General features: G+C 42.8%; 1 long non-coding RNA gene across 1 annotated transcript; it reads left to right on the forward strand.

Annotated features, from left to right (window-relative positions):
• Window positions 1–711: 711 nt before the first annotated feature.
• LOC129528433 (uncharacterized) lies at window positions 712–24690 on the forward strand. The gene is made up of 3 exons (XR_008673692.2): window positions 712–1480; window positions 2139–2189; window positions 23356–24690. It is a non-coding gene; the product is annotated as an uncharacterized lncRNA (long non-coding RNA).

The following is a 24690-nucleotide window of genomic DNA, read 5'->3' on the forward strand; positions in this document are numbered from 1 at the left end:
AGTCTCATGAAAAATCTAAGTTCGGCCTTAGCTCTCAGCTCCGGCTACCCTCTGCACGCTCCCCGACCCTGTACCCGGGAGAAGCTTCTGTTCAAATGAGACTGTTTTTTTGCGTGGTGGGGAGGTGAGGGGAGAAGAAAACTGTTGGCTAGAGAGGTGAATATCTGAAGGGAGAGCACAGACCTCTGCTTTTCCCTCTTTCTCACTCTTCTCCTCTGCTTGGGAGCGGGGCTGGGGTTAAGGCCACATCTGTAACTATGTCAGTTGAGACCAGCCCTCTGTCAGGATAAGAAATGGAGACAGCGTTGCAGAGCGAATCACTCATGGTCTTTCCATTTCATAATCGAGGGAGACAGCGCAAGCAGGTCAAACTCGACCGGTTCACTTCCTCCCACCCCTAACTTGGCGGGATCTGAGAAGAAAGTTCCCGCATGTTGTGAGCGTCCCAGGGCTTGGATAGGACAGACCTCGTAGGTCCCCAAGCTCCAGCTTGGAGTTCCCAAGGAGAAGGGAAGCGCGAGTGCTATGGAGCGAGGTTTTGGTGAAGAAAAGGACCTCGCGCCCCCTTAGTGCCGTCGCTCTGGGGAATCTTCTTTCGCTGGGAGAATGAATGGGGCGCTCGCCGCGGCTCATGGCGCCCCCTAGGAGCGGCAGGAAACTTCTGCAGGGCAGCGCGGGCCGGGCTCCGCCTCCGGAAGGCGGGCGGGGAGGGTAGTTGCTGGGGGTCCCTAGGCCGGGCCCCAGGACCTCTAGGAAATGCCGGGGGCTGTTTGCTGCGGCTTCATCCCGGAGCTCCTGCTCGGGGTTGCCGGCTGCCTCTGCTGGCGTCCCTCTTCCCTTCCTTTGCGTAAGCGGCAACTCCTCCAGGAAGCCAGTGGAAGGACGGGATTTCCTCTCCACGTAGGGTAGTAGATCGCATAGCCCAGCCGGATCGCCCAGCAGGAGTGCAGGGCGCGCGTCGGGGTTTCTCCGGCTTGTGGGTGTGCGGTTCGAAACCTTAGCTGGGGTGGGGGAAGGGATGTCTTTAACTTTCTGTCTACCCTCCCCCTCTTCCCTCTCTCAGCTTAGAGGCAGGGGATGCTGCGGGATCAGACTGGGTACACCGAGGCGGAGGGCCATGCCGGGCTTCGCCCTTCCTGGGTTTCCCGGAGTCCGTTCCGGAGAAACCCTGGCATTGCCAGAACTGGGTCCCCGCACTCACTCCTCCATAATTCGCGGCGGATCAGCGGGAGGAGGGCAGAGGGCGGGGGCGAGGCAGCTTCCTGGCGGGTGTGGCGCAAAGTGCGCGGACCCGGGTCCTGGACTGAAGATTTAGCCCAGGGTTTCGTGTGTGTTGCTCCCTGTTGCTTTCTACGGGGTCTGCGCTGGCCTCCTCCTCGGGCGACTGGGCCCTGAGGCAACAGCGCCTTCTCGAGCCCCGAGGATTGACCGCCCCGAGCCTGCCTGGAGCAGGGCCTCTCTCCAGCGCGGTGTGATGAAAGTAAGAAAATCGGGCCCCTGCCCCAGGCAATAGGGGAGGCCTAAAATGAAGGGGGCAGCGATGGGGTCGGAAATGCGTGCAAGTTGAGAGTCTCGCAGGGAACTCATCTCTTGCTCAGGGTTTCCGTGTTTGGAATCCAGTTAGATGTCTGCGGGGGATCTCCAAGGCTCTCATTCCATGAAGGCATTTTTATCCACTCTGGGGGAAATGTTGCCAGGGCAGACATTTCGGAAAGGTCCCTCGGGCCCGATGTTAATTACAACTGAAATAGATTGTCTTCCTTCACTTTTTTTCTCCTAATGCAAGGACAGGGAGGTAGAATATAATTCATTCCTGTTGACAGTAGGATAAATAAATACAGTTTTGGATTACTAAGAGTTGACTGCTAGGGGAAGATAGCTTCCCCACAGTATCAGATGGAACCTTTAGAATTGGCCCTGGGACAAGGAAGTGGCCTTGTTTGTCAGGAGCTTTAATCCAAGCTTCACGCCAAATAGCCACTATGCCCTTCTTTCCTGGCATGGGATATTGAGAACAGGGCTGAACGAGGTCGATTTTGGGGTATACAGCTGCCAGGGATTTCCCAGGGTCAGCTTAAGCCAATCTTTTGGTTTCCTGCAACTTGCCTTCCTTTTATTTCTTTTTCAACCCTCCATAGCACCAGCTGCTGTGAAGATACACCCTTAGAAACGAACCGTCTGTTAATATGGTAAAAATATTTTTCGCTTTCTTGAATAGTGACTATGGGGATAGGGCTATTACCCCATAGTTTAGGATTCTAAATTGAGCGATGTGGGGTGGGGGAAATAGAAGGGAATCAAATATTTGGAAAGGCACAGAAAGCCAAGATGCCAATTTATTAGTCCCAGATAAGCAAGAGAGTAACAGTTTATAAGCCTGTCTTAACAGGGACTGGAAGAGCCTGGGCAATTACTTATGAAAGACAAAACTCAAGACTAAGTTGGGAAGTTCTGTAGGAAAAGCATCGTAAGTCTCACAGTAGTAGTAAAACAGGAAGTGTACTCTGACTCATGTTTGAAGTACTTTTCTGGGAAGGGGAAAAAATGTGTTCACGACTGGAATACTTACCTTGTGCCAAGTGTGTGTTAAACATTTTTCATGTAACCTTTCATTTAATCCTTGTGTGACTTCCATGAGTTAGGTATTACTGTCCACATTTTACAGCTTATGAAAACAGGGGCTCAGAGAGGATGTACTTTTCTCAAGACCACACAGCTGGTAAGTGGCAAAATCTGGTTTCAAGTTCAGATCTGTTTGGATCCCAAATATGCTCTTAACTGATAAACCAGACTGTATACTACTTTACATACACTATACCGTTTTGGTCCTTACAATAACCTCATTAAGTAGCTATGGCCTATGTTAGTTCATTTGATGAATAACAAACGCAGAGTCTTTAGACCATGGTCCTCAAACATGAATGTGGCCCCACCCTTAGAGACTTTGATTCCATCAGCCAGCTTGGCATGGGACCCAGATCTCTGGCAGGTGATTCTGAAACTGGTATTTGGGGAGTGTATTTTGACAAACATCACCATAGAGAAAGGTAACTTGCTCCAGGCCATTAGGATTGGGCCAAACTCATACCAGACCCCCTTGTTTTCCTTTCCTTTGCCTCAAGATCTCAGTGACTTCTTTCATTGATTGATTGATTGATTGACTGTTTGATTGAGACAGGGTCTCGCTCTGTCACCCAGGCTGGAGTGCAGTGGTGCAACCATGGCTCACTGTAACTTTGACTTCCTGGGCTCCAGTGATCCTCCCACCTCAGTCTCCTAAGTAGCTGGGACCACAGGTGCGTGCCACCATGCCCAGCTAATTTTTGTATTTTTGGTAGAGACAGGGTTTCACCATGTTGCCCAGGCTGGTCTCAAACTTTTGAGGTCAAGGGATCCTCCTGCCTCAGCTTACTAAAGTGCTAGAATTACAGGCATGAGCCACCACATCTGGCCTCAGTGACTTCTTTATTGCAATCATATAATTAGAACCCAGAGGCCGGGGTAGGGGTGGGGAAAGTAGGTTCTGGCTATGGTAGCAGATTGCATCTCCCCTTGACCTCCCAGAAGCCACTAACCTAGGCTTCATGGAAGTCAGCGTCCTGAGGTTTCTTAAAATCACACATACCCAGTTTACCTGGGGAAGCAGACTCAGGCACACCAAAGAGTGAGGGCCACCCTACTGCTGGGACTCAGTTACATGGTCCAGAGGAAATATGGTCCAGAGGAAATACAGAATGGAGAGCAATGAACCACAGACATGTAGTTGTGTTCTCCCTTGGAAGAGGGTGGGAAGCAAGGTCAAAGAAGACAAATGTCTGGACCCAACTGACACATACAATTTAAGTGAAGCTCTAAATCAGGTGCTGTTGGAATGTGTATTTGACCTGGTCCGTCCTGGAAGGTCTCACCTTTCCCTCTAGGTGTGTGTGGGGCTTGAACTGCACCCAGAGCTATATGCAAGGAAGAAGACAGGCTCTAGCCCTGCTGGGCACCAATAAACCTGTTGATTGATGGTTTCTATCAGGTTAAACTCTGTGAACATTTTAACAGAAGCCTCCCAGGAGCAATTCCACTGTTTATCTCTGTTTTTAGGCCAATGCAAATGTTTATCATCAAGATTAAATCACATCACTCTTTTAACCCTTGAAAAATGGGATTTACTAAAGCAAACAGTAGGAGATTCTTACTTGCTAAGCCGTTCCAGGAAGGTTATGGCAGAAACCAAAATATTTTAGAGCCCTAATTGAGCTTGGCCCTTAGACATTTCAAGACTGTCCTAACTGTGATAGATCATATGTTTGCATTATGCATGAAATAATTTGACATATGTAGTTTTAATAGCACATTATTAACTCTAAATGGAGTACTTTTCTGCCCTGCTTTGTGGATGACATACATTCTGTATTTATCTGGCTAGTCCAGCAAGAGAAATGTATTTAATATCCAGAAAAGGCCAGATTTGTGAACACTCTCCTGTTATTATATTGTATGGTGTGAACTTATTTGAAAGTCAAGCTAGTCCACTGCTGCAAGGCACTGGGAGGAAGGGCTGCTGCCTTAGTTTCTATTTCTTTTTTCTGGTCTGAAGACAATAAAGATCCCATAAATTGTTTTTTAAGCCTGCTATGAGCAGGAAGTGGGAAGTAAGAAATTAATTGATATATAGGATTTTGTATAAGCCCAAAATGAAGGACACAGGATCCAGTAGATATTCTGGAATTTCAGAGGCTCTAGCAAGGCCCTCTGCTCCTCAAAAGAATTTCCCTACCATCTTGCTAATACTTGGAATTCTTCTAGTGGTGATTTGTGTCTTTGACATCTCTTTAAACTCAAGCAATCATTTATCATTTGGGGTGGATTAGTTTATCACATTTTTTCCTGAGATTTTATTTTGATGGGCTTGAAGGTGTAAAAAGTGTGCAGATGCCACGCTTCTGTGATTAGAAAGGAAATGGCACCATCCACTACAGGCAAAGAGAGCAAAAGAAAAAGGCCCTAGTGGGAGAACTGCTTTAAAATTTTGCCGAGAGTTAACCCTGCCCAGTGCTGGGTGAGGTACTATATGAGGGTGCACGCACAGTGCCAGCAAGGCCCCTTACATTCTACTTGGGGAGACAAGATTAATAGTGACATAACAGAACAAGGTGCAATAAAGTCTAACTTGTGTGATTCATAATAAAAGCAATATTGGGGCACAGAGAAGACAAGCCTTCTTTGTGTTGAAGGTCTTTGCATTGCAGTGTTACTTTGTGAGAGTTGGAGGACTCTTGTGGTGCCTGTAGAACACAGGAGATACTAAGAAACCCCCAAAGCAAACACCAAACCAACGTTTTATGGATTCCACATTTCCTGGTTCAGAAATCTGTTGAAATGAGTCTTCTCACAGTGGCATAGAAAGAAATGAGAAAGAAATGTGGAGAAGAGTAATGCACAGGCAAAGTGAAAACATTAGCAATCATTTCACCTACCATCAAGAACTGCTGGAATCAGAGACTCCTCAGTCCCTTTTTGCTGCTGGCCCTGATTCATCTTTCATTGGAAACTCCCTGTGGCTCTGGTTGCACTTAATGATGTACGGCCCCTTGGTACTTAGTGCTCAGGAGTTCATCTTTATACTTCTCTCTTATTAAGAAACATGAATGCCAATCTAATTGGTTGGACTTTAGGAAGCTGATAGGACCATATTTGCTAGCGGAAGATGCTGTATTATAACAGGTCAGTTCTGGGTTGGTGGGCATTGCTTTAGCTCTTGTCATTAGGAATATAGAGTAGTACGATTTGGCATTTGTGTATGGACACTGGCAAAGGTAGAACTGAGCAGGAGGCTTCCCAGCTTACTTTAGTTGGAAGCCTGACCAATTTAGGACAAAGAGTGGGTCACCTGGCCTAGACTTTTTAATGTTGGGATTTGGTGTCAATACTGAGGTAGTGGTAAATTATTACTCTGTGGGACATTTTCTTCTTTTCTTCTATAATTATGTTCTTTGGGAACCTCATGGGAAGGTGGCTTTGTCCATGTTCTCATATTTTGTAAAAGTTTTCTGTCTCTAAGAATAATCTTGTGTTATCATTTGAGGTTCAGCTCTAGTTTCTCCTCCTTGAATATGTCTATTTCAGTCCTTAGTGATTTTTCCTTCCTCTAATCTCTTCCAGCACTGGGACTTTCTACCACCTGCTTTATTATTTACCTACTGCTTTGCTTGCTATTTTTTCCTATGCCTTAACTGTATCTTAAACTGCCAACTGAAGTACAAATATCTCAGCAGCCATTGTCTGCCTCTTGGAGAACAGGGAAAGACCATAGTTATCTTATGTTGGTCTTTTTTTATTTAAAAATGTTTTCCTGTTTTCCTGACCTTTGAGGTTATTTTATACTTGGCATTCACTACAGCACATAGCAAAGAGATGAGCATGTAAAGAAAGGTCAGTGAAGGCCTGCTGACAGTTTGACTTATTTCAAGATATATATCCTAACATTTCCCCGTACCTATGACTATCAGTTGTCTTTGTATGTGGAATAGGTTGGACTTGATGAAAATTTTTATGATTCTAGTGTTAGTTTTATAACCAGAGAAGAAATCTTTAGATGACAGTGGGGGACTTGGTGTGTATATTGAGCACAGAAGTGGTCTAACCCCTTTGAAACTTTTCCTAACAGCTTCGCCTCTTAAGCATGGGCTCTATAATATTCCATAACTGTCAATGTCAGTGAACCTTGTTAGTATAACATAAAATATTCTCTGAAATTTTCTTGGAAGCTAATTCTTAACATTGTATATCATCCAAATATTTTGTGGTTTCCTCCTCTGTCCTCACCCAAGTAGTTCACACTTCAGTAGGATTTCTAATAACACTCTCTTTTTAGGTACCCTTATAGTCCCAGGGCTTTATAAGACAGGCTTTACCATGTAATTTGCTTTGGCCAATGAATTATGAGCAAAGAGCACTTCTGGCTGGAAGCTTTAAGGGCCAGCACATGCTTCATCATGATCCCTTTGCCATGACACTAAAAATATTTTGAGATCCCTTTATCAGCCTGGGTTTTGGAGTGAAAACAACATGGAGCTGACCTGCAGTGAACACATTGCATGACTGAGACATAAATGGGGGTCGATTGCCCATGCCATGTCCGCCATTCCCATCAACAGATGTAGTCTATTTCCCACTCCCTTGAACCTGGGCTTGGCCTGTGATTTACTTTGACATGATTCACACTATCATAAGATTGTAGTAGAAGTGATGTTGAATGAGTTCTGGAGTCTAGGCCTCAAGATATTTTGCAATTTCCACTTTTACTCTCTTGGGACCCAGCTGCCAAGTAAAGAAGCTTGGGTTAGATAACTGAAAGATGTGAAACTTCATAGAAACAGAGGTTTTAGACTTCTAGCCTTCCCTACTACAGTGAGGCCTGCTTTGTCTTTGCAGCTTTCACTGAAGCAGCAGGTGAATGCAACTGCAGGAGCATGTGCAGAACTGCCCAACCAAACCACAACATGCTGAGCAACAATAAATTGTTATTTTAAGTCATTAAGATTTAGGTGTTTTATTTGAAGCTTTAAATAACTGAAACAGAGATCTCTGTCGTTGTAAGCTTCTAAGATTTCGGGATCCTTTTTTTTTTTTTTTTTGAGACAGGGTCTCCCTCGGTTTTGCAGGCTGGAGTGCAGTGGCATGATCACAGCTCACTGCAGCCTTGATCTCTCAGGTTCAAGTGATCGCTCCCACCTCAGCCTCCCCAGTAGGTGGGACCATAGGTGCGCACTACCACATCCGGCCAAGTTTTGTATTTTCAGTAGAGACAGGTCTCCCTGTGTTGCCCAGGCTGGTCTCGAACTCCTGAGTTCAAGTGATCCTCCCACCTTGGCCTCCCAAAGTGCTGGGATTATGGACGTGGGCCACCATGCCCGGCCCTGGGATCACTTATTTTTAACCTCAGCATAACTTGCCCTATACTAACTGAAAAAGTTAACAATGTGTTTTTAACCATTTAATTTGATTTATAGATATGGATTTATTTTCATTAGTGATACATTTTAATTTATTTCTATCATTTTGTTTTGTGTCATTTGTTCTGCTTTTCCCTTCTTTCTTCCCTTCTTTCTTTTGGATATTTATTTGTTTATTTTTTTGAGACAGAGTCTCACTCGGTCGCCTAGACTAGGAGAGTGCAGTGGCAAAATCTCGGCTCACTGCAACCTCTGCCTCCCAGGTTCAAGTGATTCTCCTGCCTCAGCTTCCTGAGTAGCTGGGATTACAGGCATGTGCCACCATGCCTGGCTAATTTTTTTATTTTTAGCAGAGATGGGGTTTCCCCATGTTAGTCAGGCTGGTCTCGAACTCCTGACCTCAAGTGAACTGTCTGTCTTGGCCTCCCAAAGTGCTAGGAATACAGGCATGAGCCACCGGGCCGGCCTGGATTTTTTTTTTTTGAACTAATGTTCTCATTTTATTTCACACTTCTTTTTTTTTTTTTTTTTTTTTTTTGAGACAGAGTCTTGCTCTGTCGCCCAGGCTGGAGTGCAGTGGTGTGGTATCGGCTCACTGCAAGCTCCGCCTCCCAGGTTCACACCATTCTCTTACCTCAGCCTCCGAAGTAGCTAGGACTACAGGCACCCGCCACCACACCCAGCTAATTTTTTGTATTTTTAGTAGAGATGGGGTTTCACCGTGTTAGCCAGGATGGTCTCGATCTCCTGACCTTGTGATTCACCCGCCTCTGCCTCCCAAAGTGCTGGGATAACAGGCGTAAGCCACTGCGCCCGGCCTATTTCACACTTCTTTTAGTTTATCATTTATATCCTTTATACTTCTTTTATGGTTACCTAGGTCATTTTTAATTGCCCAATTAACTTAACACAGCCTAATATTATTATCCTCCTGAACACTGAAATGATTTTACAGTGGTTTAACTCTGATTACCTCTTGCCCAGCTTATCAGCTATGTTGCTTTATATTTAGTTCTGTGGTATTTTAGCCTTTTTTTTTAGTCATACAAGTTGTATATTATTAATATTGTTTATCTAGTAAATGCTTATTTATATTTACTCACACACTTATTCATACATTTATTTTATTTTATTGAGACAGGGTCTTGCTCTGCCACCCAGGCTGGAATGCAGTGTTGTGATCTCAGCTCACTGCAACCTCTGCCTCCAGGGCTCAAGCAATCCTCCCACCCCAGCTTCCCAAGATGCTGGGACTACAGGCATGCGCCAGTATACCCAGGGAAGTTTTTAATTTTTTGTAGAGATGGAGCCTTACTAGATTGCTCAGGAGGGTCATATATTTATATTTACTCATACATATGTCAATATCTTTTGTCTATTAGTTATTCACTTATTTATCAATATTATTTATAATTCCTTTTTGTCTTTGGGAATTAATTTATGTTTGTTTGAAGTATATTCTTTGGAATTTCCTTTAGTGAGAATTTGTTGGTAATGTGGTCAAGCTTTTTCTTCCTTTTCCTTACTTTGTCTAAAAATTATTTTAGTTTCACTTAATTTTTGAAAGATTGTTTTTCTGGCTAATAGAATACTAAATTGAGTGTTACCTTCTCTCAGCATATTGATACTATTAGTCTGCTGTGATCTCTCATTGTTGCACTGAGAAATTGCCATCATTCTAACTGCCACTCTTTCTTCTTCCTGGCTATTTTCAATATATTCTTTTTGTCTTTGGTGTTTTCCAGTTACACCATGAAGTATCTAGATTTTAAAATCTTGGTTAATATTGCTTTGGGTTCCTGATTTTGAGGACTGATGCTTTTCAATGGTTGTGAAAATTCTCAGTCATTATCTTTTCAAATATGATTTATTTCATATTCTCTTTATTGTCTCTTTCAGAAATTCTGATTAGTCATGTGGAAGGCTGCTTCAACCTATCTTACATATCTTGTAAACTTTTTTCTGCCCCAACTTTTCATTAATTTCTTTAGCTATACCTTCCAGTTTTCTAATTCTGTCCTCAGCTATATTTAATTTACTATTTAGAGCAATCAATTAAAATTTCAATTTCAGTTATTATATGTACATTTTATTTCTGGAATATCTCTCTGATTCTTCTAAATATGCTGGTTGTATTTAGACCCTTTAGTTGCTTACACATATTTCCAAGTATGCCTTTTACTTCATAGTTATAATTAATATAGTTAGTAATGTAGTTATTATTTATTTTATGTGAACTAATTCCATTATTTGAAGCCTTTCCTGGACTGATCTGCTGTCTACATTTCTGCTAGTTCTCACTCATAATGTCTTGATTTCTTGTGTGTTTTGTGATTTTTGACTGTGAGCTGCTCATTTTATGTGTAAATTTGTCTATGGGAATTCTTAGTGAAGTTATATTCCTCCAGAGAGGACTTGCATTCCTTCTGCTAGTTACTTTTCCAGCAATAACCCAAGACCAGCTTAAAAAACACTGTTATTGAGGTATTCTGCACATGCCATAAAACTTACCCATTTTAAACATACAATTCAATGAGTTTTGGTAAGTTTACAGTATTGTGCAATTATTATCATCCAGTTTTAAAACTTAAAAGACAAATTCTCCAAAGATCCCTTTCCCTGTTTACAGTTAGTCAGTATTCTTACCCCTTAGCCCAATGCAATAATTAGTCTACTTTCTTCCTCTATGGATTTGTCAATTCTGAATATTTCACATAAACAAAATCATACAATATGTAGTCCTTTATATCTGGCCTCTTTCACGTAGCATAATGTTTTGAAGATTCATCCATGTTTCCAGGATCATTTTAGGTTAAAGTCTAAGCTTGCAAATTTATTGGACCACAGAAGTAGCATGAATTCAACCACAGTCCTGTGCAAAGGCCAGTTTACAGGTAGAATTTTTTTCCCACCCGATGCTAAGGCTGAAATAGACAAGTTTTCTTATTGACTGTTTCTGAGCAGCAAATTTCTTTATCATTTGCTCTTTTACAGAGGGTGTAGCTCTTTGTGACATTACTTTTATGTCAAGGTTCCCTAATAGACCCCCTACCTTATCTCCAATGCAGCCCCATAGTAGAACATCAGGGCCTTCAGATTTCAGAACAGACCCTCAGGGAAAAGCCAGCCTTGGCAGTCATTCAGCCCCAGAATTCTTGCTTTCACTTTATCTTTTGCCTGTGCATGTGTGTGTGTGTGTGTGTGTGTGTGTGTTTTAAATAATTGTGCTAGTTTGACAATGCTTTTATAAATATAAATTTCATTTTTTCCCCAGTATTTTAGATGTTTTCATGGCAAGGACCCTTCAAGGTGTTTTGTCTGCCATACTCCCAGAAAGAGAAGGCTGACAAGAGCCTTTTACAAGAGTCATTTGCTCACCTGTTTGGATCTCAGATAGGTGAATAATAAGGGAAAAATATTCACGTTCTGAGTAAGAGGCCATCCCAGTCCCTGATTGTGGTCTCTCCCAATCTTAGCTTACCTAAATCATCTAATGAGGAGTCTTATTTTTGAGTCTACTTTGTTTAGCAGTAGTCTGCGGTCACCCCTGCATACAAATTACCTCGTACACTTTTTTCACCTCTGGTGGGTCAGTGAAAGCAGCCATTTCTCAGACTGCATTGGGAATTGCTAAGGTCTCTGTTCAGCTTAAACCATGTCAGTTTTTTATAGTTGAAGTGGAAAGGGCAGGGATTGGAAATGAGGAAACTGAGACCAGGAGAGGCAAAACAACTCGCCTAATACCACAGAGAGCTGGAACTTGAACTCAAACCCGCTGACTTACAATGTTCTTTCCATCACATCATCCTGCCCCTTGTTGATGACAAAGAAAAATGGAGTGAGAGGGTGCAGCACTGGTGCATTCATTAAGGTAAAGTTTTAGAAAAGTCTGAATTTTAGTTTATCTTGGATTTCTCTGTTTCCATTGCCCATTGTTAAGTGAGAGTGGTAGTTAAGGAAAACAAACAAACAAACAAGCAAACAAACTTGCTGTTTAATGTTTCTGTTTTTGAACAATGTGGATCATTTTGCCCAGAAATTTCTGACTTCTCAGAATGTTAGAGATGGCCCATTGGTTTGGCCCTTTAACTGGAGGAAAATGAGGGAGGAGCCCAGAGTCTTTATCCCAGTATATCAGCCCCTTTTTGATGAGTTTCTTACCTCATTTTGGGGGAAAGAATGTTATTAATGCCCTTTCTAGCAGTTTGAAAAAAAAGACAAACATGGCTTAGAGTGAAATCCTCGGTGATCGAAAATATCATTAGAAACAAGCTCCTGGTGTTCACTCTGTCATTTCCAAGTGTTCTGATGAGTTTCATTTGAATGCTGCACTATACGGAGTTGGCTGAAGCCCACAACTATGTGCGCATGTTGGCGACGAGGCCCCTTCCTTGTTGAGGAAGGAGGAGGGAGAGGCAGGCAGATGTCATTTAGTCACCTGTATTTGAAACTGAGATGAGCCCCAAACAGAATCTGCAGATTTGCTTCTGGTGCAGTTATCAGTCACTGCATCCAAACTGCCTCAAGCTGTGTCTGCATAGTGCCCAAACGATGCACTCGTGAGTGAAAAAACAAACAAACAAACAAAAAAACTAGCCAGTATGGTCATCTGAGTCATGAAGACAAATAATCACTATAGCAGGAAAAATTACAATAAAACAGCCAGCTGTTGAACTGAATTCAATAGTTAAAAAAAAGGTGGGGGGAGGGCAATAAAAAAATTCAGTGAAATTCCATTTCAGTTTCTGATTGTTTTTCCAGGACTACTTTCAGGGAAAATCAGAGTTTTTGTTTTTAAAAATGATGCCTGCATTGGTTAAAAAAATCCAAGGCAATACTTACACCCCTTTCTTCATCCTAAAGAACCAGCTCCTTAGGGTCTCATTTGCATGTAGGTAGATTCAAAACAGCTGAAGTTGTGTACATCTAATTGGATGGAATTCGAGTCTTTCCCCGAAGCTGTAAAAGAAAAAGCAGGGCCTGGAAACATGATGAATGTTCTTCAGGCGACAAAGATTTGAAACTGCTGCTCTGAGCACTTGCAGGAGATTTCTACAGCAGTCTTCAAGGCCACCCTACCAAGGAAGTGCTGAATTAGCACTTTTTTCTGCCTTATATAAACAAGAATGCACAACTGAACATAGGTGCAGCAATAAAAATCACAATGAATAATTTGAGCTGTTGCCAAATCTTTGAACCTGATTTTGTTTGCACTTGACTCCCTTGGAAATAGTAGAGCGAAAAGCAAGAGGTAGAGATGTGCCCAGTTTAAGTTCCTAGGTGGTCCCCGAGGCAATCGATGCTCTGCCTATATTTTCTTGTCACTGACTGTTCCAATACATACCCATGACTTCTGACTGCAAGCGCTTATGAATCTCCTCGCAGGCACGAAGTGTTGGGGACTTCATGCTCTGGGGAGTAGCCGCCAGCCAATGGTTGGTGGAAGTAGGTGTATACATATCCTGCCTACCTGCCCCTTGATAAGACCACTCTGTGGCATGTTCCATACTATCTGCCAGCATGACTGAGCTTCAGATGCCCACAGTGGTCACCTGATCAATAGTTCCCTCTTTGCTGGCTTCCTTCCCTTCCCTGTCTTCTGTTTCCACTTCGCTTCTGGTGCTTCCTGGAATCATTTCCCAAATAAGGTATTTGCATTCAAATCTTTAGTCTCAGAGTGTGTTCCTGGGAGAATTTAACCAAGACATAGGAAATATCTTCTTTTAACTGAAATCTATTTGTGACATCTAATTCTTTGTCTTTCTGATTTGGCCATCATTCAAAGCATGTTAAAGCTGAGGGTGCAGAAATCACCTTTCCAGTGGTGCATTTCACAGAAGAAATAGAAACTCAAATTACACAGCCAAATGGTTACAGAAATTAGACTAGCAGCCAGTGGTCCTGACTCCCAAGCTGGTACTCCCCCAGCCCCTACTGTCAGGCCTCTGAGCCCAAGCTAAGCCATCATATGCCCTGTGACCTGCACGTGTACATCCAGATGGCCTGAAGCAACTGAAGATCCACAAAAGAAGTGAAAATAGCCAGTTCCTGACTTAACTGATGACATTCCACCATTGTGATTTGTTCCTGCCCCACCCTAACTGATCAGTTGACTTTGTGACAATACACGCACGCCACCGTTAAGAAGGTACTTTGTAATATTCTCCCTGTCCTTGAAAATGTACTTTGTAAGAGCCACCCCCTGACCACAAAAAATTGCTCCTAACTCCTCCGCCTATCCCAAACCTATAAGAACTAATGATAATCCCACCACCCTCTGCTGACTCTCTTTTCGGACTCAGCCTGCCTGTACCCAGGTGATTAAAAAGCTTTGTTGCTCACACAAAGCCTGTTTGGCGGTCTCTTCACACGGACACGCGCAACACTACAGCGCACCATCCTGGGCAACCCTTAACTGCCATATTTAGCAAGGTATGCCTAGTTTTAGGGTTGCAGCTTAAGAAATCAAATGATTGATTTCCACCTTTCTCTGTTAGGCAGGACTTTATAACTAAATCAGCATTCATTTTGTCTCCCCCATCCCCCAACCATATTCTTGTGAGTCCCACTTTGTTGGGCTCGCAGATCATTAGGTGTTTTGATTTTTTTTTTTTTTTTTGAGATGGAATCTCACTCTGTCACCCAGGCTGCAATGCAGTGGCACGATCTCGGCTCACTGTAACCTCCTCCTTCCAGGTTCAAGCGATTCTCCTGCCTCAGCCTCTTGAGTATCTGGGATTACAGGTGTGCAGCACCACGCCTGGCAGATTTTTGTATTTTTAATGGAGATGGGGTTTCACCTTGTTGGCCAGACTGGTCTTGAACTCCTTACCTCGAGTGATCCTCCCACCTTGGCCTCCCAAAGTTCTGAGATTACAGGTGTGATTTTTCCTTTATTCATTTGACAAATACTTCCGGAGTACCTAGTTGGGCCCTAGGCATTGTGCTAGGTCTAGGGGCTATTCCAGGATGCCACACTCCTTGCCGTCACAGAGCTTACAGTCTGTGGGGAGGAGGCCCTTGGAGCACAGAAAATTCGAACTCAGAATGAAAAAGGGAAGTCCGAGTGCTTAGCACAGAGGAGGAGTATGGAACCCAGATCAGGAGAAGCCTCCCAGGAAGAAATGATATGTGAGCCAAGGGAAGAAGTTGATAAGAGGGGTGGGTGGGTCTTCCAGACAAAGAGAAAGGCTTCCAGGAGGAAGGCTTGTAGGAGACAGAGCACAGCCCATTGGAAAGAAATGAAAGAGGTTCAGTCTGGCTGAAGCTTAGCAAAGGTAGGCAGATGGGGCCGAGAAGAAGGCAGGGTCCAGATCACAAGGGCCTTGGAAGGCATGTAAGGAGACCAAATACTATTTGGAGGATAGTGATGAGCCATCCAGATACTTTAAGCAGAGGAGTGGCACGATCCAGATTTTATGTGAGAAAGACTGCCTTGGTTCTTGGTGCAGAATAGATTGGAAGGGTACAAGCCAGAAGGCAAGGAGACTAGGTGCAGAATAGATTGGAAGGGTACAAGCCAGAAGGCAGGGAGACTAGTTAGGTGAGCTCAACAGTGGCCTGAGTTTAGGCTAATGACAGTGGGGGTGGAGAGACAATAGGATAAATAATTGGGAATGAGCATCAGGAAGACCTGGGGACTGACTTGGGAGGTTGGAGTTAAGGAACAAGCCCAAATCTCCACTTTGAGCAGCTGGGTTGGCAGTGGTGCTGTTGACCTGTCAGCCTGTGGCTGACGTGGAGCCAAGGTCCATGGGGGATCCAGAAGAAATACAGCAAGGAAAGTCTATTGCCTTTTAGTATAGTTTGGAGAGAAGAGTAACACACCAATATGGAAAAGTTAAGTGCTAAAATGTGAAGAACCAAAGCAGCAGGACAGCAGAGAAGGGAGAAGCATGTGGATCTGTGTGGTCATTAGGTGGCAGAACTTGAGGACCAGAAGGTGAGATGGAGGAGGAGGCCATATTAGGTAAGGGAAGATTGCCCTGAGAAGTAGGAGGTGGGAGCCCTGAGCCAGCTTGGCTAGAGCAGGCAGTGTGGTGAGAGGGAGGAAAGGAGGCACAGAAATTTCTGAAAAAGCATGGCATTTCTTTCCTTTGCCTTATATCTTACATCATCTCTTCCCAGAGCTAGGGAACAAGAGAATTTGCTGTTGTGACAAACTGAGCAGGAAAACAAGATTGAAATAAGCTCCCATGCTAGGGAGAGGAGAGGGTAGGAGGGACGTTTGCAGGCAGGCTGCCCAGAGCAGTCCTGTGAAGGAGGCGATGTGCATTTGGGAGCTCTCTCTTGCCTCAGGGGCTTCCTCCTTAGAGGTTCCACCAGGGTAACCCACTAGGGCAGCTCTCACAAGCAGATCCTCTTGTTGGCATCTGGGAGCTTGGCTTGATACTCTCTTGCTACCAAATTTGTCTTCATTCATTTTACACATATTTATTGAGCATCAACTCTATGTCAGTAGTAAGCAAACAAATAAAGCCTGTCTTCATGGAGTTGACATTCTATCTGGGGGAGGGAGACAATAAAAAATAAGTAGAGCATGTATATGGTTGATTAAGTGGTGCTACATTCCATGAAAAATAAAATGAAGGAGAAAAGGGGTTAATGATCCTAGGGGTTGGGGTTGAGTGTGGGTGGGTTTGCAGTTTTCAAAAGTATTGCCAGGCAAGGCCTCACTCAGAAGGGAATTTCTGAGTAGGCTGGAAGAGGAGAATGCTCATGCTGTGAGGGTACCTGGGGCAAGATGTTCCAGGCAGAGGGAACTGCAACAGCAGAGGCCCTCAGTAGAAGCTGGCCTGGTGTCCTCAGAAGCTGCTCACTGCCAGACCTTGGCTTTGATGCTGAGTGAGATGGGAGCCACTGGAGGGTTTGAGCAGAGGAGGACATGATCTGCCCTTATCTCCCACCCAAGAGATGACAGGGCAAGTTTGACGAAATACTTCAGGCCAAAGTGAATACGGTAGAAGATGACAGCCAAGAGCCTTTTCTTTTTTAAGATAAAAAAAAACCCCTTTCTATGACATTAAATTTCAAACACATACAAAAGTGAAGAATATAGTGTAATGGATTCCCATGTACCTATTGCCCAACTGCAAGATTTACCAACTCAAGGACAGTCTTTTTTTTTTTTTTTTGAGAGACAAGGTCTTGCTCTGTTGCCCAGGCTGGAGTGCAATGGCGCAGTCATAGCAAACTGAAGCCTCAAACTCCTAGGCTGAAGCCTCCTGAGTACCTGGGACCACAGGTGTGTGCCACCACACTTGGCTATTTTTTTAATTTTTTTTTGTAGAGACAGAATCTCGTCATGTTGTCCGGGCTGGTTTCAAACTCTTGGGCTCAAGCAATCCTCTTGCCTTGGCCTCCCAAAGTGTTGGGATTACAGGTGTGAGCCACCATCCTAGCCAAGAACAATATTATTTTATTATCTATAGCTCTAGTCTCCCACCCTCACTGGCTTTATGAAGCAAATACAAACATGGACCTGTTTTGTCTGTAATTAGTTCAGGAAAAATCTCAAAAATATAAGGACTCTTTAGAAGAAACATAACCACAATACCTGTATTATGCCTAAAACGTGGAATAACAATTCTTTAATATCCTCAAATATTCAGTCCGTCAGTGTTTAAGTTTTCCATATATATGTCTGAATAGTATTCAAATAAGGCCCACATGTTGCATTGGAATTATTTGTCTTTTAATTTAATAAAAGTGGACTTTCTTTTTCAGAGCAGTTTTGGGTTCACAGCAAAATTGAGAGGAAGGTATAGAGATTTGCTCTATACTCCCTGACCCCACACATACATAGCCTCCCCCATTATTATCAACTCTGATCAGAGTGGTCCATTTGCTACAACTGAGGAACCTACATTGACACATCATTATCACCTAAAGACCATAGTTTACATTAGGGTTCACTCTTGGTGTTATACATTTTATGGATTTGAACAAATGAATAATGACATGTATTCAGCATTATAGTATCATATGGAGTAGTTTTTTTGTCTCCATAGTTTTGCCTTTTTCAGAATGCTGTATAGTTGGAATAACACAGTGTGTAGCCTTTTCAGATTGGCTTCTTTCACTTAGTAATATGCATTTAAGTTTTCTTCATTCCTTTTATGGCTTGATGGCTAATTTCTTTTTAACACTGAATAATATTCCATTTTCTGGATGTACCACAGTTTATCCATTCACCTATTCAGGGACATCTTGGTTGCTTCCAAGTTTTGCCAATTATGCATAAAGCTGCTATGAACATCTGTGTGCAGGTTTTTGTGTGGACATGTTTTCAACTCCTTTGGGTAAATAACAAAGGGCATGATCACTGGGTGTCTTTTAACTTTCAATCTATAGTTTCCCATCCCATCTCTTTTTATCCTTGAAATTTATTTGTTGAAAAACTGGATTATTTGTCCTATAGAATTTTTCAGTTTGAGGTTTTCTATCTGCATTCCTGTGGTGTTGTTTACCTTGTTTCTTCTGTCTGCTCTATTCCCTATAAACTGGTCATTAAATCTAGAAGTGTGATCAGATTCAAATTGGATTTTTTTTGGTAAGATTATTGTATGGGAGGTTTTGTGTTCTTCCAGGAGACTTTTCATAAAGGAGTCCTGAAGATGGAGTGTTGTAAACTTAATGAGGGAGATCATTTTGGGTGATTTGGGGAGGGATGTTCCCAAAGTCTAGAAAGGTGCTATTGACTAGAAAAGTGGCTATTAGCTTCATGCCTGTACAAAATCACACCTGTACAAAATCAGAATGTTCAGTAAACGTGTGTGTGTGTGTACACACGTGTGTCTATGTGTCTTTATGTATGAGTTTTGTCCCCAGAATGAGAAAATAATGTGTAGTTCAGATTGTAGCTTAGTTAGGGTATGCCAAATTTCCTGGCTTCTTAAGGAAGTGGAATCTATTAATGAGAAATAAAACATTCTGATATTAATAGTAAAGACTGTGTAATACTAATATGACTATAATAAGGAATTGTGGCCACAAAGACCAAGAGAAACAGTGTTGCTGCTCTTGTGGCAAGCACTTTCCCTAACCTCTCCCTCTTTAATTTTTCAATCAGTGTGTAGCAATTACATTAGTTGTTGTATTTAATACATAGTATATTTGTTCTTAGACTTTTACGACTGCTGCTAATTAACTGTGCAGTCTTTTATTAGTGTTTGAAATTCTAATTACTGCAGTACCAGGAAGTTTTAATATTGTTAGAATGTATTGCTTCTTTATTGACTCCCAGCTTTTCCAACTCTGGTTGTGAACCTTGGTGAGTCAGTATTCATTAGAGGAGCACACGCTGGTTTGAACAACCCTTCTCTTTTATTAACGAACAAAGACATAAAAAAATGTTTCCTTAGAATTGGGGTTAATGTTGAATAGCTTGTTGCACATCCCATGCCAATGGCTGATTTTCAAGGAGATGAGGGAATTTCTGTGACTGGCAAAGAATTACCTGTGTAATGTGCCCACTTCTCCTGACAGGCTGGTCCTCTTCCTGTCCTGCCCACACACTATGCTCATAGCTCTTACTGGCTCCATGTACACTCTTGGCAGGAATGTCTTCTTTTGTGCCCAGCTATGCTTGCTCAGATGTCACTTTCTCCATTAAGCCTTCCCTAGTCCCAAACTCCCCAGAATTCCCAGTCTAAACCCCTGATTAGCTTGCAAACTTACCCTGTGTCATTCATTAATTGCCTGTGTGTGTTACCATCATGCCCCTAACTGGAACGTAAACTCTGGGAGGGTAAAGATCACCTCATGGGTATCTTCAGTACACCCCACAGCCCTGTAATGCTGCAGATACTCAATTATCACTTCTTGATTGATTGTTCCCTATTTGTGGGGAATGAGGGGTACAGAGAAAAATTTAAAAACAAAATTTATGACCTATGTCAACTGCTTTAAATGTAGAATTATAAAATTGTTGACATTTGGGCCATGCATGTATTAATGTCTGTCTCAAAACCTTGCCTTGTTCCCATCCTTTCCCACATATACATACTGGGCACCTGCTAAGTAGCAAGTGTGATGTCAGCACTAGGGATGCAAAATAATGAAGACCTGGAGCTTGTGTCTGGTGGAGCAGAGGCATCTGATGAGTGTATGGTATGTTATGACATGACCAATGATGTGTTAGAAGGAAGTCACAGATGATGGGATGCCAGAGGAAAGGGTGGGAAAGTCCTCCTGCGGGGAGGATTCCTTTATCCTTTTGCCTCCTTACTGACTTCAGTGAGTAACTTTTTCCAAGAATGGGATTTTCTAACATAATTTAATGGTGGTTTCTGCTATGATTATCCCTTAACTCTGGGGAGAAGCAGTTCCCCATGTGGCTTTAGAGCACAGGATCTGGAGTTAGATCTGTGTTCTGGGCATGGTGCTGATATTGTCTAGGTGTGGCCTTGGGAAAGTTTCTTAACGTTCCCAAGCCTCAGTTTTCTTATATGAAAAAGGGAGATGATCACTATTCAGTCATGGGGTTGGATGAGGATTCAATAAGATGATGCAGAATTTGTGGGTCTGCTGCATCATGAACGTTCAGTAAATGTTGGCTGTTATGATATTGCTATTCCTTCTAACTTTACTCCCTTTCTTCTCCCCCTCCCTAGAACTTAAGCCCCTTTCCTCTGGTGCCATACATGCCATTAGCTTCACAGAAATATCTCATTGGTTCCTAGGGCTTGTATATCAGTCCCAGGGACATTGTGTAGTTAGACAGGAGACAGTGAGGGAACGGGAACTTGGAAGTTCCCGGTTCTGAGCCTGCCTCCCATCCCGCCTGTTGCCTTTGCTGGGCCTACTCTTTACCAAGTGCAGAGCCAAGGGCTGAGGATTTCTGTCTCCCATTGGGACGTAGCGGGTGAATGAGTTAACATTTACAAAGTGCTCTGAGCTCCTAGGAGAAAAGGCACAATCTAAGTATTCTCATTAGTGCATTAATAATAGATGAGCATAAAGCACTTTACAAATATGCAGTTCTTTAGCAATGCTAAATAATACTTCCACCAAGCTACCTGTGAGTAGAGGGGCTGGTTCTTGAGGCTCTCATGGCCCTAGTCTTGGCTGTCACTAATGCAGAGTGTGATCTAGGCAAAATCACTTTCCCTTCTGGGTCTAAGAACAGACGGGTCAGAATGGATGACGTCAAAGGCATCTCTTAATTTAGTGCCACTTTTTAGGGTTCTTTATTTAGATGGAGAAATGACTACAGCTGGAGTCAGAGCAGTCATTTGTGGGAGGGCATGATGACGTCTCTAAAGCAATGCCAGCTGTTGGGCAGAGATTCCAAGCAGTGGCTGCACCTGCTTCCTCTTCCTCCTTTGTGTCACTGAGAACAGGCTTGCCTTTTCTCTAGGGTAGGGGTGGGAGTCCTTGCCCCCAGGACTGTGGCCAAAAGATCTGTTGGATCTGAGTGCTAGAAAATACTTTACAACCATATTCCTTTAAAAAATGTTGTGGTAAATACATGTAACATAAAATCCATCATTTCAACCCTTTGAAGTGTACATTTCAGTAGCTTTAAGTAACTCCATGTTGTTGTGCAACCAATCTCCAGAACTCTTTTCTTTTTCTTTCTTTTCTTTTTCTCTTTTTTTTTTTTTTTTTAAGAGATGAAGTCTTGCTTTGTTGCCCAGGCTGGAGTGCAACGGTGCTATCTTGGCTCACTGCAACCTCCGCTTTCTGGGTTTAATGAATTCTTCTGCCTCAGCCTCTCGAGTAGCTCGGACTACAGGCACATGCCACCATGCCTGGCTAATTTTTGTACTTTTAGTAGAGATGGGGTTTTGCCATGTTGGCCAGGCTACTCCCAAACTCCTGACCTCAGATGATCCACCCGCCTCGACCTCCCAAAGTGCTGGGATTACAGGCATGAGGCACTGTGCTGGCCCAGAACCCTTTTCATCTTGCAAAATGGAAACTTTATATCTATTCAACTACAACTTCCCATTTCTCTCTTCCCTAAGCCCCTGGCAACACCATTCTACTTTCTATCTCTGAGTTTGACTCCTCTAGATTCCTCATATGGATGGAATCAATGGTTTGCTTCACTTAGCACAATATCTTTAAGGTTCACACATGTTGTAGCATGTGTCAGAACTTCCTTCCTTTTTAAGGCTGAGTAATATTCTATTGTATGTATATACCACTTTTTGCTTATCCATTTATCCATTGATGGACACTTAGATTGCCTCCCTCTTTTGGCTATTGTGAATAATACTGTTATAAACATGGGTGTACAAATATCTTTTTGAGACTTTCAAATTCTTTTGAAATTGAAAGCAGAATTGAAATTCTGCTTTCAATTCTTTTGAGCGTATACCCAGAAGTGGAATTACTGGATCATATGGCAATTCTACTTTCAATTCTTTGAGAAAATGACCATATCCCTTTATTCCCCAAAAATGGAGTTGGACGAGAATCTTTGGTGACCTCAGATTCTCCACTCTGCATGGTTATTTCCATCAAGGGCCTCTGCCCTCACCTGTATTCACTAAATTATGACCCTGAAGATAATTTGCATTTCATCCAGAGGAATACGTAATTTTAGAATTTGGAGCTTAGATGGGACCTTAGAGACTTGCTACTCAATGGAGGTATGCTTTGATTTGGACACATCCAGGGCCTAGAAGCTCATAGCAGCACAGTGTAAACTGTCCTGGGGGTAGGGCAACTCTAACTAGAGGTATCAAGCTAAAATTGACCCCCTTAATTTTACCCTTGGTCCAGTGGGACAACACACGCACAAGCCACACATAGCCATTCTGGTATTTTATGTCAAGTCTTCTCTCCAGCCCACACATTTGGTTTTGACCACTCCTTACCAGAAACTTCTCACTACCACTGGCTTCAGAGGTGAAATTTGGTGTGTGGTACCTTTTCAGAATCCTTGATATCCTAAACAGATGCCTGGATTACTTCACCTATGCCGGTTTCCTTGGGTCACTCAAAATATGGACAGGTCCCACCTGCTTTAAACACAGTTTTCTGCTCCTTGACAGTCTTTCAGATACGTTTGGGGAAATCACAACTAGTAAGGGGATGATCTTTCCTGCAGGATATACACAAGAAAAGAGATCTTTCAAGGGAATGCCGGGTTACATGTCATATCTGCTAAGATGTGTGCGGCTGCAAGTAACAGTGTCTAGAGTAATAAAGACATTTAACGAGCTCACATAACCAAGAGCTGGACTGTTTTAGCTTTGGTGTTGGGGCTCAGTGTTGCCATCCAGGAACCAGGCTCTTTCTATGTGACCCTAGCTTGTTGTCTTTTGATTCTTAAACTTACTGCCTCATGGTCACAAGTAGCTGCCTCAGTTCTAAATAGAAAATCCTTACATACTGTGGATTAAGGTAGGAAGAAATGGAAGCCTTCATTCTTATCTCTGTCTCCTTTTTTTAACAGGAAAAAAACCATTCTTCCAGGAGAGGCTCCTCCAAGCAAACTTCCCCTTACATCTCTTACCAGAACTGGGTCACATGCTCCCATCTAAAACAACCACTGGCCATTAGAAATGGTGTTACCATGCCTGTCTTGGACCAATCACATTTGATCCTCTGGGGATAGAGACATGTTGCCACCTGAACAACTGTGGGGTGCTGTACTCCTGGGAAGCAGGGAGAATGGCTGTGGCTAGGCAACTGACAGCATCTACCACAAATATGTTACTCAGAAGAAGACTCGAGGATGGCCATAATTTTTATTTAAAGATTTCTATTTTACAGAGGCATATCTGATTAAGGGACATTTAAACTTCCCTGTTAAACTTATCAAGACAAAAAGACAAGGCATCTTGCCACATTTCTTAAATATTCTCTGCAGTCTCTCTTGACCTTTTCCCAGCTGTGCTGTAAACATAAAGATAATAACATATCTGAATAACATTTTATGGTGCACAGATAATTTTCACATACATTATCCATTTGACCCTCACCATAACTGTATGGGGTAGGTAAGGTACGATTGTACTTTTCATTAATTTTTTTTTTTTTTTTTTGAGACAGAGTCTCGTTCTGTCACCCAGGCTAGAGTGCAGTGGTGCGATCTGGGCTCACTGCAACCTCCACCTCCCAGGTTCAAGTGATTCTCCTGCCTCAGCCTCCAAGTAGCTGGGATTACAGGCAAGCGCCACCATGCCTGGCTAGTTTTTGTATTTTTTTAGTAGAGACGGGGTTTCACCATGTTGGCCAGGCTGGTCTAGAACTCCTGACCTCAGGTGATCCACATGCCTCGGCCTCCCAAAGTGCTGGGGTTACAGGCATGAGCCTCTGCTCCTGGCCACTTTTCATTAATTTTTATTGGATTTAGGATTAGAAGGATGAGCAAATCCTACTACTTAGTGCGTGGAATACTGGCATCTATTGTTTTTGCTTGGCTCCTCTCTTGTTTTAATAATTAACTAATCGATCCATTCTTTTTTATTGCCATCTCCCACTCACACTTTTTCCTCCACATAGGCAATCATTCTAAATATGTCCAATGTTTATCTTATTTGTATGCGTATTTATAAAGTGAATATTTTGTTTAGTGTGTATGCAGTTTCATTTGCATAAATTGTAATATTCTGTGAATCTCATTCTGTTTTGTACTTTTTTCATTCTGCTCTGTTTTTAGAAGTGATCCATGTTGCTATGTGTATCTACTCCATTGCCTTTAAATGCTGCATAATACTCCACGGTGTTTGTCGATCATGTTTTACTCATCTTTGCCCCCTAGTGGAAACCATGATGGCCTCCAACT

This window comes from Gorilla gorilla, chromosome 17, assembly GCF_029281585.2.
Source record: "Gorilla gorilla gorilla isolate KB3781 chromosome 17, NHGRI_mGorGor1-v2.1_pri, whole genome shotgun sequence".
Taxonomy (NCBI): domain Eukaryota; kingdom Metazoa; phylum Chordata; class Mammalia; order Primates; family Hominidae; genus Gorilla; species Gorilla gorilla.